The sequence below is a fragment of the Hibiscus syriacus genome, unplaced genomic scaffold (assembly GCF_006381635.1).
Source record: "Hibiscus syriacus cultivar Baekdansim isolate YM2019G1 unplaced genomic scaffold, ASM638163v2 tig00009023_pilon, whole genome shotgun sequence".
In the NCBI taxonomy this organism is placed as follows: domain Eukaryota; kingdom Viridiplantae; phylum Streptophyta; class Magnoliopsida; order Malvales; family Malvaceae; genus Hibiscus; species Hibiscus syriacus.
In genome coordinates, this window is record NW_024062184.1 from 181,746 (window position 1) to 201,430 (window position 19,685).

At 33.2% G+C, this 19,685-nt stretch overlaps 1 pseudogene; it reads right to left on the reverse strand.

Annotated features, from left to right (window-relative positions):
* Positions 1-6,494: 6,494 nt before the first annotated feature.
* LOC120203079 lies at positions 6,495-17,192 on the reverse strand (annotated as a pseudogene).
* Between the last annotated feature and the right edge of the window lie 2,493 nt (positions 17,193-19,685).

The following is a 19,685-nucleotide window of genomic DNA, read 5'->3' on the forward strand; positions in this document are numbered from 1 at the left end:
CTTTCTTCATTTACTGCAATTGTTCGATCTTTAGACCTCTATTTTCGTGGGATTCTCCGCGAGGAAAGTGACATTGATATCTCGTGAAGGATCTTCTCATTCTTGACTCAACTAGAATCTGATTATTTGGTACCGTCTCGATCTTCGTTCATTTAATAGGAGTCTTCGATCGACATTGAGCTATTCTCTCGTCGATCAACTTTGTTTGTAAGCCATTACACTGATGGATTTGACTACCTAGTTATGAACTCTTATGTCGATATGAAAACCTTCTAATTTAGTCAATCACTTTTGAATTAACACATTGTTTGGTTATGATGTGAAAATGCAAATGCAAACAAAAGACAGAGAAAAATAGGATAAAACAAAAGAACTTGTTTGTGTCATTCAGCCAAAAAAGCAGAAAAATATTTACGAAAAGAAAAGCTCCTACCCAATATGGTATCTACTCTGACATGCTTTTACAACAGTTCTACCCAGACATGTTTTCTACCCCCATGCTTTGTTCAACATATAAATCTTAACCTCATGCCATCTAGTTCGCATACTTGTTTGGAAAAAAGAACCTAATCATATACTCTTCTAATTCTCATGCTTTTTTGCAAAATAAATGAATAAATTCAAGGAAAAGATTAGAGTGAATTTCCCCTTTTGTGACTTTTGAAAAACCACATACAAAATTTTGATACAAAACAGGCAGAGTTTTGGTACTACTAAACGGGTCCTCAAATTATCCTTTGCTGGTGCCCCCTTAGGCCTGCCAGACCCTCGATACTCACCCATTATAGGCTTAAACGAATCAAGTTCAATTCGAGAGGATGCATTTCCCTATGTCCACGCAAGGAAACTCCATGTTTCGCTCGTAAACATAAGGCATATGTACCCCAGAGGTTACTTACTAAAGCCCATGCGGAGAAAAATAGTTTTTCTCACGTAAGCGTAGCATTCACCCCTACCTAACGGACAAATCATAGTTAGAAGGCTCAAAATTTTAAAAGGTCATAATCTGAAACACATAAATCACACATTAATACAACTAATAAATAAACAATGTACGATGTGATGCACACAAAACATGAAGATCAAAATTTAAATATAATTCAAATTTACAATTCCAACTAAAAATATGACGTATAATCGATTATGGCCTGACTCTCTAATGTCCCCAACGGAGTCGCCAAGCTGTTGGAATGATCCTTAATCTTTTTAGGGCTATGGTGGGGAGCGATCCAACTTAATCTTGGAAAATGTTAGGTTTTAAAATAAATGTGTAAATAAACAAGTTTGGAGTCGCCATCGACCTTTGGGTAGGAAGGTTGAATACCTAAAAAATATCCTTTAAAATAATTTTAAGAAAAATAATTTTAAAAGATAAAAAGTGGTATGCGTTTAACCAGAGATTCGTTTTGAAAAAGGGTTTGGGAGTCAATTACGCGTGGGGAATGATTAGCACCCCCACAAAGCCCAAAATCGGTATCTAAGCGATTATATGTCATCTAAATACTGAAATTTGCAAATTCGAATATACATTTAAATTATGATCCTTTTTAGAAAAAAAATACAAGGGTGTTATTTTGTACGAACAATTCTCGAAAACACCCTTCTTGTTAGTTAAGAGGGCATTTCCATAGATTCCCCATACAAAATAATATTGTCTCAACTTTTGGATAAAATACATATATCAAATATATTTTAAAAAACAAATTCATTCAAATGTAAAAGATATTATTTTGTTCGAATAATTCTTGTAAACATACTCCTTGTCAGTTAATACGCGTTTCTATAAATTCCTTATGTAAAAATAATATTTGAAAATATTACAACTAGTAAGAAATTAACAAATATCTAAATGATGGGTAAAATAATAAATATGGTGACTTTAGGGATTAAACTATAAAACCAACAAGAGATCAAGGCAACCATGCAAATCAAATAAATAACAAAGCGCATAATACATGAATCAAATATTACAAGCACTATCAATGTAATAAGCCCATATATTTGGGACCAAAATGGAATAAAATAAAAAACAGCAAGCAAATTATGACTAAAATAGTGACTTAAATAAAAATAATAAAAATCAGTAGAATAATTCGAAATAAATAAATAATATGACAAGTGACCAAAATAAATCAAAACAAAAAATGTAGCTTAAATCAAATAAACAAATAAAAGATGAAATTAGAGACCTAAATATGAAAACACGGTGAGGTTTGGGGGACCTAAAAGTGATTGTCCCTAGGAACATATGACTATAACGCAAAATACTAAAACAAAGAGGATTAAAACAGAAATAGACACTATTTTAATGACTAGGACTCAAATGCAACCTAAAGTTAGAGGACTTATGGGTAATTAACCTACAGCGTAGTGACCTAAACTTAAACACGTGCCAAAGTATTAGGGATCTAAAAGTAGTTAACGCTTAAACTTTAATATAAGACTCACCCTTTCTCTTTTTTTAAAATGAAAACCCTAATCTAAAAAAAACTTCTTTTTCTCTCAAACTCAATCCCTGTTACCACACGACCGTTGCTCTCAAGACCCAAGGTCCCCTCGCCGGCGCCGACTTGGTGGCCATTCCAAACTTCGCCCGACTCACGGGAAGACGAAAAGGCCGCCCAAAAATGAGCCAAACAAGCCCTTTTCATCATCATTCCTCTCCTCCTATTCGGCTAAAAGGCCTTGACTTTACCCTATTTGCCGCTGTAAATTGGCGTTCTTTATCACCAGCTGCCACTGATGGTGGCCATCTACTCCCAAAACTCACCAAAGCCCCAATCGAACATCCATTCCCTTTTTGACAGACGCCTTAAACAAAAAACGACCCTTCAACTCCTTGACAGACGACCACAGCTCCGACAAGGTGACTTCCAAGGATTCCGATGAGGAGTTCAAACGACAGGTAACTAAACTACCCTCTTTGAGACTATTTTTGTTTCAAAAAAGAAAAAAAATGAAGATAGGGACCAGTTTCGAAAAATATGAAGGGAACCCCCTTTTCACTTTTGCTTTGAAACGTTACACATGCACCGAAAACTAAAACAAACGAAATAAAAAATTAACCTTTGAAATTTGTCTGTGTTGTATTGCTTCTGTGTTCAATTCCAGGGGAAGAAGATGAGACCTTACAATGTTTTTCGGGTTCCTTATACCCAATTTTACAAATCGAGAAAAATGACACTTTCTTAATTACAATTTTTGTTGTTATTCTATTTTGCATTATCTTCTGCTGTTTTTGAATATGGGGAATGAGTTGTCATTTTGCTACTTTCGTGCTAGGGTTGCTGCTGCCGCAGATTTGGTGCTGCGGTGGTGAGCTGGTCAGTGCTGTCAAGGAACCATGTACGGTCTGGGTAATGGGGCTGTTAACCCGGGCAAAATTAGGGTATTATATTATAGTTTAAATATTATATTTCCAAACAACTCTTGCATTATTGTGTTCTTCAAATGGGATATTAAATGATGGGAGAAAGTTTTATTCCATATTTTTCTGTATCTACAAAATAAAATTCAAATACCTTGACAAAACAAGATTCCTCATTTTGGCATTCACCAATGACCATTTTCTTAGCTTTGACTGAAACGTGAAATTGTATGGATTTTTTTTCTTGATATTATATTTAAATTAAAGAAAAATGGTCATTTTGTTTCAATAGTAGGCTTAATTTATATTTTCGCCTCTAGCGTATTTTATATCAATTTAATCATTAAAGTTGTTCAATTGCATTAATGTTTAAATTATTTATTATTGTTTAGGGTTTATGGTTTATAGTTTAAAGATTTAAAATTTAGGATTTTAAGTTAGGGTTTTGGTATAAGATGATACAATTAAATAACTTTTAGGGTTAAATTGATGCAAAAATACGATATGGGTAAAAATGATAAATTAGGTTTACCACATGACAACAGTGATAATTTTCCTTAAATTAATTATAATTCTATAAAAAATTATATATTTAAACACATTTAAATTTATATCTTTCATAATATTAACATTTATAATATAAATAATTTAATTAAAAACTCTAATTCATTTTATATGTTATTTATTCATTGAGGTCCCATTTAGAATTATTTTTTTGAATTAATCATTGGTATATGATTTATTGACTGACTAATTCAGATCGAGTAGTACATAGGTGAGGGCGATCTTTTCAACCTAGTTTGTTCTATTTTTAAATGTTATATTTCGAATCTGATCTTACTTAAAGGACTTAGTGTCTCATTCCACTAGACTAACAAGTTGGTGGTGTTTCTTTTTAATGTTTTTAGAGTAAAAAAACACATTTTGAGTCAAATGTAAGATTATCAGTGGGAATAAAAGATTAGAGAATATGATTACTGAGAATGTTGTATTTTGTGTTTGGTTGGTTTAGCAGGAATGTAAGATTACCGTGTTTAGTTAAAAGAATAAAAGATTATTGGAATGTATATTTGATCAAATTGGACCTTATTATATATATTTTCTTTAAAAAATTTAAATTCATAAAATTTATATAATTTTTTTATAAAATTAAAAATATAAAAAAGTTTAATGAAAGGGTAAAATTTTATTTTAAATCCTGAATTTCATATAAAATTTTAATTATAGAATTTTTTTGTAAATCTAAAATATTTTAAGGATAAATTTATAATTTAAAACATTCGTAGAATTTTTATTATTCAATGACAGAATAATGATATTTTTGAAATGAAAAAAAAATTTAAAGATATTTTAGTCTAAAACTGGTAATCCAACAATACCTAAGGAAAGGGAGGTAATGACATTCTCAGTAATATATCTCAAAAAATCTACTATTTGTAATGTAAGATTAGCCGGAATGACATTCCCGGCCAATCGAACAGAGAAATGTGGATTCTATTTCTATAGGAATCTTATTCTCTAACCAAACACACTTTTAGAGGATGAAAGAATAATGTACACATGTACCGCAAAGATAGGTCTTTATTTTGTGAAATTGAAAAAAATATCAATTGAATGTCAAGACATGAAAATATAATTAAAAGACAGTTATAAAGTTTAATATTGTTGCACATTTAAATTTAAATTTTTATGAATTTAGTTTTCTATTTTAAATTTAAATTTTAAATTCAATAATAATATTATTAAAATTCTTTTGTTGAACTTGTTAATACAATATTTTAAAATAAAAAAATAACTTGATTACCATATAATTGAAAAAGATGATCTTGTAAAATCAAATTCCAACCCATTATTATTTAATATAGATTTAGTCACTATCTATTATTATTTATAAGTATGATTTATACCATTTATAAATAGATCAACATATATATGATAAAACTTGATTTATTAAAAAGTAATAAGCAAAATAACAATGAGCTAGATCTCAACCCTACGTTGTAATGAACATGTATTTAATAAAAATACTTAATGATATTAATAATTGAATTTAAATTTTCAAATTCAGAAAATGAAGTATTAAATCTCAAAAGATTTTAAAAGTTCCAAACGTAAGAAACGAAGAGTAATTTAACCTGAAACGATGCATATCTTGTCATGCAACCCGTGATCTGTTGTCTCCTTGGGTACTGTGTTTTTCGAGATTTAATATAAAAATAAATTTAAATTATATTTAAAATTAGCTTTAAATGTTTAACGATTTTTTAGTTAAAATAGATATTTAATGTTTTCGACACTACACTTTTAAATATTTGCATTGAATTTATCCGTTTAGTGACACGTGACAAGCTTATAAAAATTTAAAAATTTTATTTAAAAAAGTTAAAATTTTTATAAATCTGATGTGTTACTTAACGATAAATTTAACAGTATTAACACACCAAACATTAAAACATTATATACCTATTTTTAACAAAAAAAAATTCTTTAGCCACCTCATGTTAATTTTATATATAGTTTGAACACTTAATTTTCATTATTTTTTTCAATGAAGTGAAAGAAATGTTTCAAATTAAGGTGACAAAAACTATTTAAATATTTTTTTAATAATACCATCGAAAATTGATTGGATTGCTCGATTCAATTTAATCAATCAAGAATTATAATCTAGAATGATTATAAGATAACATTTGTTCATAAATTTTCCTAACCATTAAGAATGCACAAACACCCTACAAACACAATTGCTCGAATCCAAGATCTCAAGGAAGAACACCACTCAATTGAAGTCATATTATTAGATTCATTAAAATAAATTGAAAATCTAAATCCGAAATCTGTAAACTCAAAGGAAAACCCTATAGACCAATTAAAAATTGCATTTTGAATGAAATGCATCTTCTAACCTAAAAAATTATGGCAACAATGGTGAACCGAGCCTCGAGCCAGTGCCCTTTTATTACCAACAGAATGGGAAGCTATGAACAAAAAGGGGATGGACTGCCTTCTTTAAACAGAGCCAGGCTAAGTACATTACATATACAATCTCCCCCCCCCCCCCAAATATCTTATTTACCTCTATTAACTCAATATCTCGTTATAAGATTTTTAATCTCTTCTTTCCCTCCTAAAAGATGCATCATTTAAAGGGTCCTAATCTCTCTGGGTCAGTTTCCCTACACCTACTGCTACTTTTCTACATTGTTTACTAGTGTCGGAGTGGGAAATTAGGATCATCTCCCTTTACCTTCACCATTCATTTGCGAGCTGCAAATTTTGGGTGAGCTTGAAGCATATCGGTCTGAATCAGCAAGGGGTGAATGCCTCGAGTAAAGGGGGGAAGAAGAGGAAGATGAAGAAGCATCGGGATCAGAACTCCTCCATGGGCTGTTACACCGTTATATTGGATCACCGAATATAGAATCTAATAAGTCATCAGCACTGGTGGAATCGTGTGTGCTGTCAGTACAGCAAGAACCTTCATCAGAGTTGCTGCTAAAAAGAGAAGAACTATCACTTGACGACGAGTCCTCTAAAATCCTTTGCAGATGATTGTAGTTTGACTAAAAAGATTCAATGCTCCCATAAGCATCTCGACGGATCGAACTGGGGTAGAATTCATCAAGCCCAGAATGTGTTGACTTCAATGAATTCCTCGAATCGACTGTCGATGGAATGACCTTGCTTTTGTTCCTCAACAATCTTGGGGCCCTTGGTGAGCACCTGTAAGATGATTTCTTAAACCATCATGCAATGACAGCTTATAAATTATAAAACCTAACTGAGGAACTGAAATTCTTTACCTTGCCTAAAGAAGCAAATATGCTCCTTTAGTTAGGACTCTTTCAAGTTCTGTAGGAGTTACCTGTCAAATTATCACCAACCCAAAGAAAAATGAGAATGTTTTGAAACTAAATTCCTTGTGCTGACAAGCATTTTAAACCTAACAAATGATGCATCAGACAAAGATAAAAACACATAGGCTAATGCCTCTAAATTAAACATCAAAAAAGGAATCCTTGTGAAGTATTTTCAAACTTTTCACTAGGTTAAAAAAGGATGTGAGCTACCAGAATTAATAAAGTTAAATTCAGACCAGAAAAAAAAAGATGAATACAATGCCAGCCTCCGCTTACTTCCAAGATATAGAGTACTCTCGTTTAAGTTATCCTAAAGGGAAGCATTTAAAAGAATTGACCATCGCTATTAACATGGCAAAAACAGCTAAATTATATGGCAAAAATCCAGATTCTTTTAAATCATGTAAAGGGAGCACAAGCGGAACATGATTCTACAAAATATTAAGGGTAGTTAACAGAAATAAAATGTAGATGAAAACATTGATTGAGAAAAGTTGCATGCACTATCCAGTAAACAAATGAAATGGCTTAAGGTATGCATATGATAGTTGTAGAGAACATACCGTGCTGTCATCAATCTTAAACCACTTGTTTTGTTCATTTTTAACATAGCACAAGTAGTGACCCGAAAATGCTGCATTCATTATATCCAAATGGACCACTACACCATAGAGCTTGTATATGGGTGATTTATCACTTGTACCACTCATATATGGTGCCAAGTTCAAGATCTCAGGGAATTGAATTGCTTTGTTAAGTTTTCCAAATTTTCCGGATTGCAACATAATACACACTTGAGCTGTAAGAATCTGCAAACAACGAAGAGCAAAACAGCATTCTTTATTGAGAGGTATACCTGAAATCTCTTCAAAGCAATTGTAAGAACATTTGGAGCCTCTAATATTGTCAACTTCTTTTTGGCCTTTTCATAAGATTTGCATCTGAACAAAACAAGGACAGACAAATGAGGAAACCTCTAAAATCGATGCCTTCTACCAGTAGAGAATTTAGTTGAGGACCTGCAACAATACAGATGTTTGCAGTAGCATAATACAGCCACCAATGGCAACTTACACAAAAATTCAACAAAAAGGAAATGTTCAATAAAATTTCATCGGAGTAATTCTATGCCACTATCAATCTTTGATGAAACACTATTTTTTACAAGCAATTATAGTTTCATAGTTCTGTTATTTACTTAATTCTCGGTGTATAGATCTAACAGAAGCATAAGGATAGAATTCACATTTCAACTGTCAATGATATTTTGACCACAACGATGGGAAAACTATCAAGGAGCTATCTTTCAGCAGAGAAAAATAATCTAATATGCACATTAGCACTTGTTCCAAAATTTAGGGAAAATTTGTTCTTATGAAGCATCAAAATAAAGCCTATAGCTTCTTTGAAGTATACCATTTATACAAACAAAAACCATATTTCAATTAAGTTTAAAATTGAAACCAATGTTAAAAAATTGTAATGCTTTTGAGACTATCCTCGTATCTTATTTCTCCAAAAGTTAAATTGTCAAATTTTAATCAAATAAAATTTTGGCCAAAGGACTATTTCCATAAAAGTTCATCTTCAAAACGCTTTGCATGATATTGATATTGTCTAGAGTTACTTTTGAAAAAAAAAATGTTAAGGAGACCAACCTGCTCATTGGTACTTATTTTCTCCATCCAGTATCTCTGTCCTGGTAAACCGCCGAAGTGCCTCTTCCAAGGTTCTTATGTCTCCTCCAATTTCAACCGTAAGGTCCATCATTCTTTCATGACGTTCAGACTTGCCTTCACACTTAATGCACTTTATCTATAGACAATTCAAAACAAAACTCTCACCCAGATATGACCTCTAGTGCATGATAGAAAGAAGAGAAGTGTAGGAATTATAGAGATATATGATTTGTTACCATTCTTTATTTTAAGGGATCATATCTTCTAGGATTAGTATCTTTCCTTACTTAGAGTTTCCTACTTTAGAGAGATATTTTGTAAATAAAGTTGTAATCTGTCCTATTGAAAATAAGAAATTACAGAGAATTACTCTGATTTCTACATGGTATCAGATTAGGTTACGGTTTCTTTCCAACCTAGACGATGTCCACAACTTCTTCTACTACTCCGGAGATCACTTCAAATCTAGAAAATCTTTCTGGTTCTGCTGCTCAATTAGAAGGTAATTTGGTCATGAAAGAACCAGAAGGTAACCCTTATGTTACAGTTTTTTTCTCCTCCCAGTTGACCCCTAATTGGATCCTCGATTCTGGTGCTACGGATCATATGACTGGTAACAAGGATTTGTTTTGCAAATTTTTTCCCAACTTTGGTAAACTGTCAAAACGGCTGATGGTTCCTTGTGCAAAATAAAAGGACATGGCACTATTATTCTCAATGAACAGATTGTACTTAAAAATGTCCTCTTCGTACCAAATTTGGCATGCAATCTCGTTTCAGTTAGTAAACTTTCCACCGACTTGCACTGCTTTGCAATTTTTACTGATATTGATTGTACTTTGAAGGCACTGAACTCGAAGAAGATGATTGGTAAGGCCAGCTTGCAGAATGGTCTCTATATTCTTCCTGCCTATGCTAAAACCGAAATCTCGAAATCTTTCACCGCTTTAGAAAAAGTTGATAATGTTATGTTATGGCACTATCGTTTAGGTCATCCTAGTTTCCACTATCTTGCAAAAGTTTTTCCTGCTCTATTCATTCATAAAAGGCCAAATTCTTTTCTTGCAAAGTTTGCTCTCTTGCCAAACATACTAAATCATCTTATTCTCCTTGTACATACAAGCCTTCTCACCCTTTTGCTTAGATCCACAGTGATATTTGGGGCCCTTCTCGGGTAAAGAATGCTGATAATTGTAAGTGGTTTATCACTTTCATTGATGATCATTGTAGGATAACTTGGACTTATTTGCTAAAAGATAAATCTGAAACTGCTGGTGTTTTTGCCCATAACATGGTTCTCACTCAATTTGGGTCTAAAATTCAGCTCTTTAAATCTGATCATGGCAGTGAATTTTTTGCTAAGTCTTTGGGTGTCTTTTACAGGGAAAAGAGCATAGTTCAGCTTAGTTCTTGTGTTAGAACCCCACAGCAAAACGGCATTGACGAAAGAAAAAATAGACACCCCCTTGAAGTTACCCGTTCTCTTCTATTTACCACTAACGTTCCAAAATATTTGTGGGGGAAGCTTAATAACTGCCGCATATTTAATCAACCGAATGCCTAGTAAGGTTTTACAATTTCAAACACTCAATCTATATTTTTGCAATACTTTCCCCATTTTAAACCTATCTCCTCCATTCTGCCACTTAAAATATTTGGTTGTACTGTTTTTATCCAAAACATTGCTCCTAATAAGTCCAAGTTATATCCTAAATCGTTAAAGTGTGTACTGTTGGGTATTCTTCACTTAAGAAGGGTTATAAATGTTATCATCCTCATTTTAAACGATTTTTTACCACTATGGATATAACATTTTATGAGCAAGATCCCTATTTTACTCGGGCTAAAATTCAAGGGGAGACATGAAAGGATTTTCAGCCACATCAGGTATCTCTTCCTACTCTTCATTCTCAACCTTCAGAATTGCCACCAATTTTGTCTTTACCTACAGATTTATCACTGTAACTACTCCTATTGATTCATCTGTAGTACCTATCACTACTTCACCCACTCTTACTTTAAACACCTTCCTGAAAATACACCTACTCACATTCAAAATCTTCCACAAACATCACCAATCAAACAACTTGTTGTCTATACAAGGAAAAGAAAACATATTCCTGAGACTGTTTTGCAATATGATTCTTGCCGAGAATTGGATTTGGGTCCAGCTGCCGAAATAGAAGAAATCAGTAAGTCCACTTCCCCTACTCTAGATGACTTATTGAAAAATTTGTTGGTTATAATTCATTGATGCCGTCTTTTCAAGCATTTACAGCAACCTTAGATAAAGAACAGGTTCCCACAAGCATAGCTGAAGCTCTAAAGGATTCAAAATGGAGAAGGGTTGTTGAAGAGGAAATTCGTGCACTAGAGAAAAATGCTACTTGGACCGTTACAGACCTTCCTCAAGGAAAAAAGGTTGTTGGCTGTAAATGGATCTTTGTTGTAAAGTATAACTCCAATGGTAGTATTCAACGATACAAAGCTAGACTAGTGGCCAGAGGCTTTAAGCAAACATATGGGATAGATTTCACATAAACTTTTGCATCTGTGGCGAAGTTGAATACTGTTCGAGTACTCCTAAGTTTGGCTGTAAATTGCGATTGGAAATTACATCAACTTGATGTAAAAAACGTTTTTCTTAATGGCAAGCTAGAAGAAGAAGTCTTATGAAATTGTCACCTGGCTTAAAGTCTGTTGAAGGTAGCAACAAGGTTTGCAAGCTCAATAAGTCTCTATACGGGTTAAAACAATCGCCCAGAGCTTGGTTCGAGAGGTTCACTAAATTCATTCTGAAAAACGACTACAAGCAGTCCCTCGTCGATCACACTCTTTTCATCAAGGTAACTTCTACAAATAAGAAAGCTATCTTTATTGTGTACGTGGACGACATAATTCTTATCGGATATGATGAAGAAGAGATTTACAATTTGAAGAAGTTTTTAAATAAGGAATTCAAAACCAAGGACTTGGGAAAGCTAAGGTATTTCTTAGAAATGGAGGTGACAAGGTCAAAAAAAGGACTTGTGATCAACCAAAGAAAATATGTACTTGATTTACTCGAAGAAACTTGTTTTCTTGGTTGTAAGCCGATTGATACACCAACGGAGGCAAGCTTGAAATTTAACAAAGAATATGGGTCCTTAGTAGACAAAGAGAAATTTCAAAGATTAGTTGGAAAACAAATTTATTTATCCTTGACAAGGCCAAATATAGCTTTTCCCGTAAAAGTGATAAGTCAACACATGACTAATCCTACTGAAGAGCAAATGGCAGCAGCAAATAGAATTCTCAAGTACTTGAAGAAAACTCCAAGACACAAGACAGAACTGTTAAAATTTTTACAGACTCTAGTTGGGCTGGAGACCTTACTGAAAGGAGATCCACTAGTGGCTACTGCACCTTTGTTTGGGGTAACCTTACAACTTGGAGAAGTAAGAAACAATTTGTCGTTTCAAGAAATAGTGTTGAAGCTGAATTCAATGCACTAGCATTGGGAATATGCGAAGGAATTTGGCTACTTAAACTACTGAAAGAACTTGACACTAATCAAGAGGATCACTTTGAAGTTTTGTGTGATAATCAATATGCTATTTAGATTGCCAAGAACCCAGTTCAACATGATCGGACAAAGCATGCTGAGATTGATAGGCATTTTATTGCGGATCAAGTTAACAAAAAGACAACCACACTTTCATACATTCCTTCAAAAGAACAAATTGCAGACATTCTTACTAAGGCTTTGCTAAAGCCTGTTTTCAATAAATTCCTATCCAAGCTGGGATTATACAATGTATATTCTATAGCTTGAGGGGGAGTGTAGGAATTATAGAGATATATGATTTGTTACCATTCTTTTAGTTAAGATTCCTTTAGTTAAGGGATTCTGTAAATAGTTTTCTACAATCCCTTATTTTAAGGGATCATATCTTCTAGGATTAGTATCTTTCCTTACTTAGAGTTTCCTACTTTAGAGAGATAATTTGTATATAAAGTTGTAATATGTCCTATTGAAAATAAGAAAATACAGAGAATTACTCTGATTTCTACAAGAAGTGCAACCAAAATATAGATCTTAGATATTACCTTTGACAGAAGATAGCCTCCAAATGTTAGACCTATTAAAGTCGATTCTTCTTCTAAACAACTTGATGAAACCACCCCAGCTTCTTTAAGACAAACAGATAGCATAGCATCAATAGCATACCTACCTAATGTAAATTCATCAAACTACTAGTTCAACATAAAGATTTCTCATGAAATGAACATTATTAAAATGGTAAACATTGAACACTGCTAATTATATCTCACCTTAAAAATTCATGTGCATCTTCTTCTTTCCCATTAGAAAGTTGACTACTAATGTTTTATAGTCGGGAAAGTATTCTTATGGGGGACAGTGGAGATCTCCCATCTTTAGCCCTCAAAATTAGATTTTCAAATTCGCACATGAAACACCATTCTTTCTTTGCACCTAAGAAAGAAATTTATACTAAGTCATCCAACATGTATCATCAAAACACAAAAATGTAGTACTTCCAGCTCCGAAGCATTAAAGGGACGTACATGTTTTGGAATGGAGTCCATGAAGAAAGTAAGCAGTGAAAGTCAAGCATTGGAGGATGGCATTGGCATAACAACTGCACAAAGTCACATTAACAACAGAAAAATAAAATAAAATATTAAAATATACACATATCCAAGGTCCAACACAACATAAATGATGAAAATTCAATAGAAGAAGCACAAGGAAGGAACATGATCAAGCAATATTGTTCACTTATGCAGAAATTAGGCAACAAGTGGACTTGTCTAACCCAAACTATACTTTAAGTCTATTCATTTTGCTTATGGAAAGTTTTCTGCAATTCTCAATATTAAATTTGAAAAAGATACCAGCTATTTAATGGTTAGAAAGATGGGTATTTCTGTTAGACTAGATTTTATGGGGTACTTTTTTAATTGATTTTTTTTGTTTTAACCTCGTGGGTGAAGATGATTTTCTTTAATATTGCTTGCATTTTAGTTTGTATTTGTTTGTCCTGGTTGTCATACCTTAACTAAAAATATTTTCCCACTCTTATGGATTTATAACCTTTCAGAATGGTGATTTTAGGATAGGGCTGTTATGAAGCTGCATATGTGGTGGTTCTGTTGGAAAATTAAATGCACAACAGGTTGATGGATTTAGCCAATAATATAAAACCAAAAAAGCATAGCATATTTATTCCATAAATATTCATCATAGTAAAAGAAAAGGAAACAATCTTATATTACCTATTTCCACAGCTTATAAGACCGCGTGGTTGCAGTTCCACCTTATTCCAACTATAAGGTTTGACAAATGACTCATATGAAAAAATTTCCTACAAAGGAGAAAAAGCTAATGTCAAAGGCTCGTTAGGGCTAAAATAGTAACGTTAAGCTTATTGCTAAAGTTCCACCAACCTCATTACAAGCTCCAAGTTGAAAGTGCTTCGGCAATTTAGATCCTCTTAATTGATCAACAACTTTCAACATGGAGGTTTTCAATCCATTCTTACAATTAGAACTTGAAACGTGAGGTAATTTAGAAACATTTGCATGAACGTCATTAGTTTTCCCAGATTTCACACTGGAAACAACATGCACTCTGGCATTGTATGAATAAGCATCAGATGACTTTAGTGTATGAGAAGCATTGCTAGGTCCATTAATGAAAGCAGTAGAGCCTGATTTTTCAAAACTGAGTAGTGGAACATCTGTACTGATAGCTTCTTTGGGTTTTGCAGCATGCGAAATATTGTTAGACCCACACTCCACCTGATTAGCCCATCCAGAATTTGAAGACTTGGTGTTTCTGACATTCAGAGAATCTATACCAACATTTTCTGACAAAGTTACTCCATCAGAAAGCTTGGCATGCCCTGAAGGATTAGCACCCTGAGGAGCATCATCCAATTTAGCATCTTTCACGTTGGAGCAGTGTGGATGTGAGGAAGAAGCATTTCCAGACAAAGTAAACGAAAAATGTAAGGATGACCCAGAATCAAGTGAGGCACCTTTACCGCCTTTTTTATGATACGAGTTAAAAGACTCATTGTCAGCAACATTTGTAGATGGAACTGATTTCAGAGTTCTGTCCCAGAAACCAGAAGACAATCTAGAACCCTCCGCAATTGATATCTCACACATATCATTACCACCTGATCCTGAAGAACTAGTTGCTCTGCACTGTCTCTCTCCACTTTGATCAGGCTTAGTCTGATTTAATTTTTTATTTTAGAAATTTTATCTACAGAATCAACCAGCCTAACAGATTTTGGGGATGATGGATTGGTTTGATCCAAATTGTTGACAACAGACGAAGTCCAAAAGTTGTCGAGATTAGCATCAGCAGAAAAAGAACTATCTAATATATCAGGCTCATTTGAACTTATGCTCTCACACACAGAAACATCATCGGATGATTCACTACCAGCAGCAGAAGAAGAGAATCCAGAAAATGAAGCACTGGAAGATTCAGAAGCAGAGTTCAGTCCTTCACCATCAGCATGAACCTCAACCTTTGCATCATCATCCTTCCCATGTAAAACCGCAGAAGAGCTAGAGGAACTCAACAGTACAAGTCCTGTTTTGGAGTTAAACAATGCAGATTCTTTGGAGGATGTTCTAGTTAACTTTGCATCCAACTTTCCTTCGTTTTCATATCTGTCTCCGTGTTGGTCTTGCTCTATCGCCTTCTGACCGTAATCACCTCCCTCATCATGAATTTGGTGTGCAACAATCGGAAGCGGATAACATTCTTCCTTGTGACCTCGACGCCAGTAAATAATTTGACACTTGGGAGAACTGAAACAGCCAAAATTTGATGTAAATATTATATTATTGAAAGACATTGCACATAATCAACAGTATCATCAGAAAAATAATGCTAAATACAGCCATAATTGACTATTGGTGTCCCATTGAATCAGTAACACATCCTTAAAAAAACCCTAAACAAAGTGATGGGGAAAAGCTAAATTATTCTCCAAGTGAGAATATTTGTTTCTTTTACATAAAAACTACATTTTAACAATTTGCGAAAATACTAAGTTAACACTTAACATACACATCCTTAACCCCTAAAATGTATGACCGGGAAAAAAGTAAAGAAAAAAGTCTTAAACTGCAGGCGAGAAAGGGCACAAAGAAAAAGGTCATCATGAAGAGGAATTGTGTTCTAATATCCAAACTTCGTAACATGAGGATAGGAGGCTCAGACATGGAATCTAGAAACTAAAACACTTGCTCAAAATCAACATATCTATCCATCAAAACATTGCAGCATTTAAGAATCAAGACCAACACCAAACTTAATGCTTGACTTTGGATGTTGAGTTCATAATTTATTTTCAGAAGTCTTCTAAATTGCTTCCTTTCTCACTGGAAAATAATAAACCTTTTACCCCCAATTATATGCCTACCGTACATGTATCCAGTCTTCTAAATTGCTTCCTTTCTCACTGCTAAATTGCTTCCTTTCTAACTTGCATAGCGCAAATTGAAGCACTCATCTAACAAAATATTATTTCAATTGCATACTGTTTATTCATCTCAAATGCCGTTCAAAGTTCAAACTTATGGCCTAAATGAAGAAAGAAATCTTAATAATTCTAACTAAGTTAGAAAAATAACAAGCTAACCTACCAGTATCGAACGGCTTTACAGCGGGCGCAGCGAGTAGTAGTAGGACAATAACAAACAGCGCATTGGTGATAGTTCCACAAAATGGAAACTGCACCATATCCAACCGTGGCCTCAAGCTCCGCTCTAGCAGTCTCCTCCGAGGCCAAAATCAAAAGCCTCTGGATCTCCGCTTGCCTGGCTACAGATAGCCGACATTTCCGCCCAACGAAAAAGCCGATCAATGGAAGAACGAATGAGACCACAAGGACCAGGCTCGAAAACCCTAGATCCCCGACAAGAAGCATTTATCCTGCACCTGATACAAATAGGCATCCAACGGAGTCGCCAAATCCTAGCCCTCCTAATCTCACCAATGCACATAGATTCCAACGACGTCGCCGTCTCGAACGCTCTCGCGATGGAACAAACTCCGGCCGTCGAACATACAACCGCAGCCGTTGATTCTGGACCCCAAAAAAGTACGTTGAACCGAACCGTGATCTCCGAAAATGAAACAATTCGAGAATTTTAATAAAAGCCAAATAAAAATTAACAAATCCAAAAGGGACTGGCAGTGAGAGAAGAATGTTGGTGTGGCTTGAGTTAGCCAAAAAGGTGAAAGCTTTAGCTGCTTCTTCAGCTCGGCAGATTATCAGAACAATTTTTTCCCTTTTTCAGATCGGAATTTTAACAGAGAGAAGATAAAGGGAAAAATAAAATTAAAAAGGTATAATTTAATTAAATAAAATTATTTAATAATTAGATGGTGTAAACTTAATTTACATGATTTATTTTTTAATTTAGGATAAATTACATCGTTTTTCACTGTATTTTATTTTCTCTCTTTTTTTATTTAATGTACTTTTAATTTTTTTAATTTATTTACTGAATTTTAAAAATTAAATCATTTTATTTACTTTGTCGTTATCTATTTAACGATGTTATGATATGACATATTTATTTATTTTTAATATAAAATAATTAAAAAATAACAAAAAATTGAAGGTGGTCAGATGTTACTGTCGATCACTTGCCACCATCGTTAATGGTGGTCATTCGGTTCCAAATTTTATGGGTCGGTTCATCTCAATCCCTGAGCTTGAATTTGATGGTTGTTTCGCCAAAAAATATCTCAAAAACCTTGAATATTGACTGAAACTTTTCGGCTTCCTCACTTTCAATCTCAAATTCATGGACTTCGAAGCAAATTCTGACAAAATGAAAGTCGGGTTCGGACACACGGTGTCGAGGTGAAGCGACCCATTAAATTTAAGATCGAATGACCACTATCTACGATTGTCGACTGTAGCCAGCAATGGCATCCGGCCACCTTCAGCTTTTTTATTATTTTTTAATTCTTTTATATTAAAAATAAATTAATAATTCCATGTCATTAAAACATTAGAGAGATAACAGAGGAGTGAGTAAAATAATTCAATCTATAAAGTTCAAAGATCAAATTAAAAAAAATAAAAGTACAATGAACAAAATAGGAGAGAGAGTAAATTACTGTAAGGAACGATGTAATTTACCCTTTAATTTAAGGGTCTCGTGTGAAGTAAAAATATAACATTTATATTTAAAATTTAAAATTTAAAATTTAGCATTTTTCGAGGTTTAGAATTGCAATTTTAGATGTATAGATTTATTATTAAAATAGTAATTAGTTTGTTTAAAACAATATTTTATTCACTAACAATTAGTTAGCCAGTGAAATGAGACACAAATTTTTTTAAACAATGCCAAAAGTCTAAATCTTAAATTTTACGAATTAAGTAAATTGGACTGCGAGAAATATCATTATCTCTGTAGTAATTGATATGAATTAATCAATTAATAGATTAAATATTAGTGATAAATTAAAAAAATAATATTTTATTCAAAATAGATATTAATTTCGATTATGTTATTAGAAAGAGTGCTCAAATAAGGATGTGAGAATGTTTAATTTCCAAACTAATGCACCCATCCGATTAATTTTTGATCTAGAGTGTTTTCTATATGGTTTTGAGATCTCTCGGCGTCTTTAGAGTTGGACCAAATTTCTCGGCATCTTTAGGGTGAATTATATTGTTGAAATCCTGGCGTCTTTAGAAGAAGAAGAAAAGTTGGCGTTTATACAAAAATATCACCTTAACAGAAATTAATTACTTGTTAGGCACTGTTTAAAAATATTTTACGGATCTAGCAAATTTTAAAATATTTTCTATAAAATTATTCTTGCATTAAATTACACAATACAATTATGTCTACCAATTACCACTTTAACACTTTCTGATGTGTTTTTTACCCTTTCAAAATCCTATATGTATAGTATATTCTAGGATTTTGAAGAATAATTTTGCATAAAGGCGCGACACATTCACCGCATATGATTTTGAAAAATAAATATTAGTTATAAAATTTTATAAAACTTTTATAAATATTTTTTCAAAATCCTATGTGGTGCATGTACCGCGCCTTTCTGTAAAATTATTTTCAAAATGATGATGATGATGATCCGTAATATTTTATAAAATTATTTATATTTTAAATTACTTACCCTCAAAGTTTTCCTAGAATATACTATACGTATATGATTTTGAAAATGTCAAAAACGCATCAGAAAGTGTTAAGTGATAATTGGTAGACATAATTGTATTGTGTAATTTAATGCATGAATAATTTGCTAGAAAATATTTAAAAATTTGCTAGATCCGTAAAATATTCTTAAACAACGCCTAACAAGTAATTAATTTCTGTTAAGGTGATATTTATGTAAAAACTCCAATTTTTTCATGGATTTACGCCTAAAGATCTCAAGAAATAATCAACACCCCTAAACACACCGAAAAATTCCAAAACCCTATAAAAACATCCAAAAATTAATCAGATGAATACATTAATTTAAAAATTAAACATACTCACATCCTTATTTGGGCACTTTTGCCGTAGTGGTCGAGGGGAAAGGAATTTTGTCTTGGGGGTATCAAGAAGCGTGAATTCTTTGGCCATCAAATATTCGGACCAAAGCGGGGGGGCATGAGTTGAACCGGCTTAACTAAACTTCCGGTTTTTTATTTGTTAGTGGAATCCGACGGTGTAGATATTGTTTTGGTTTGGTGGGAACCGGAATCTAATGACTAG